Genomic DNA, 2,533 nt, shown 5'->3' with positions numbered 1-2,533 from the left:
CAAGAAGGTTCACATGAAACTTGTCTTGGTTTTTTAATTTTTATACTAGGTAATTGTTTTTTTCTTGCCGAATAAAATGTCGTAATTTGAGTTTCAGCTATTTCGTCGAGCAGATGGAACGTTCTCAATCCAGCTCGTGGACAATAAATGTACACGTCATTAACTCCTTTTCTGCGGCCTTGCGTGCGTTTGAATAGAACTATAAATTTAATTATGTAAAAGGAAGCGTTAAAGAGATTTATCCGTGTGACAGTTTATTGGTCACAAATTGGCAGTGAATTTTCTGCAATAGGTGGAAAACCACAATCTGTTTAAAAATGTGAAGTTTATAAATGCACCTGGTAACAGTAATGAGTCATGTCATCCATGTAATTTTTTTTACAAATGTCTTTGTTTTTCTTTATTATGTAACATTCGTCTATCCAAAGAAAGAAAATTTTTATTGAATAAAATTGCACATTCATGAAGCTTTAAACTATAGGGTAGATTGGTAGCTTATATTGAAATATTCAGTAGCATTTTATTTCAACTTGGAATGTAAAACCTTTATAGGAGACATCTTCTAACACCATCAAAGACAACGTATAATGTGATCCATCCTGCAGTAATGTGTATCTGGCAAAAGGTACTGAGTCGCATTCAAACAACCATATAGAGATAACCAGAATATATAGAAACTTTCTTCCTGTATCATGTGTAAAGTTGCACGGAGTAACCCTTTAACACTCTGATTCCCTACTTGGCTGTTTTTAATGTTGTCTGTCGTCGTTAGTAACCATTAGTGTTTCTGTTATAGACGCTGAACACCTGTCGATTGTCCTTCTGTTTTTACCTCCATGGTTATAACAACGGTCATATAACCCCTTTGACCACCCATACTTAAATCGGCAATTATGTTGAAGGTTGCAGACATCTACTAAGTAACGTAGACCAGTGTAATACGTGCATTGGATGTGTGTGGGGAGGGGGAGTGTTAGAATAGCCAGCCTTGGCACTAATTTTGAGCAATTTCTTTGAATGAGACTTTTGTTTGAAGACATAAGAGCCATTCCGCGACAATCGACTGGTCTAAGGCACTTGTTGATTGACGGGAAAGTATTTGGTAGTTCTCTCCGTTTTCCGTGAATATTTAATAACACATGCGATATCAATGGCAAATTTCATGGGGTGAACTATATATGGCCGAATTATAGTGGAACTTCACTATGCATTATAACACATACGGCACAATATTAAGCATCAAGTAAGACGAAAAGAATGAATGTGCGTACGAGAATTTTAAAAAGGCGACTACCGGTACGTTCTTTTAGTAGAAAGAATAATGTGTCGAGGGATTCTACGGGTTCCACTTGAGCCGTTACTCATAAACAGTAATATAATTAATGATATGAAAAGTTTGATGTTGGCAATATGTCACTGGGTCGCATTGCCGCTAATACTTCATATCTTATAAACTTAAGCCATTTCCCTATCTTCATAAATCCTAATACATTTACTGGAGTGGTATTACAAATCCGTTATGCTGTTCAAAGTACACCAACATGGGATTTGAGACAAAGGTATGATAATGATTTAAAATATGAGTGCTCAGTTGTCCATATGAGTAAACCCACTAAGCAAGGAGTAGACGGTGACCGTGCCGTTACAGCCTGCTTTCCCATATCCATGTTTGTTATCGATATCAAGTGAAACAGTAAATTTAAACGATCACCCACATATGCCGACTAACAAGCTTATACACATAAAAATGTGATGTGATGCTGACCAGAAATATTAACTAATTAAGCAACATTTTACCGTCTTGCTGCCGTTGAACGTGAGGTGCTTGGTCTATTCATATGCAGCCGACAACTGCGCCTTAGTATCGCCTGTCGTCCAATTCCGTGGATACCAAGCGAATCTAAATCAGACCCGTTCAAGCCTGACACAGCTTCAATGGTTACCTATAATATTAATGAGGAAATAACGTGTAATGATGCAAGGTACTATTAAAAATTAAGTAGTTAAGAGAAGCATTAAAATGCGTGTCTACAAACCTAAGAATTAAGGCCTATAAAACCCGCTGCATATAAAGAGCCAACGAACTACAAAACTAAGCCTCAACCGCAAAACTAAGACCCACCCCCCCCCTTACCAACTGGAAACCAAGACTCCAAAACCAAGATCCTCACATGCATGTAAAGTGGACCACTGCAAGAAGGACCATGCACTGGGAATGTGGGAATTTAAAGTTTTCGATGATGCATATGCAAATATTGATCAGTATAAATATTTAAAAAATAGCACCAGTTTTAATAAGAAAACTAGGCGTACTTGATGATTGTGCTAAGAGAGGTAGAGCGCATTTTCATCTGAAAGTACAACACAAAAAGCTATAAAATGTTACTAAATATTTTGCATTAACATCAGCCAATCATCCTAAATATAAACTTTATGATTTAAGAAGAAGACCAGTGTCGCAACCAGAGCGTCTCGGTCGGAAATGTCCCCCCCCCCTTTCCCCCTTTCCCCATTACCATCATCGACGGTGTCA

Source organism: Apostichopus japonicus, chromosome 17, assembly GCF_037975245.1.
Source record: "Apostichopus japonicus isolate 1M-3 chromosome 17, ASM3797524v1, whole genome shotgun sequence".
Taxonomy (NCBI): domain Eukaryota; kingdom Metazoa; phylum Echinodermata; class Holothuroidea; order Aspidochirotida; family Stichopodidae; genus Apostichopus; species Apostichopus japonicus.
The sequence above is the reverse complement of the archived record's forward strand: the minus strand, read 5'-3'. Positions refer to the sequence as shown.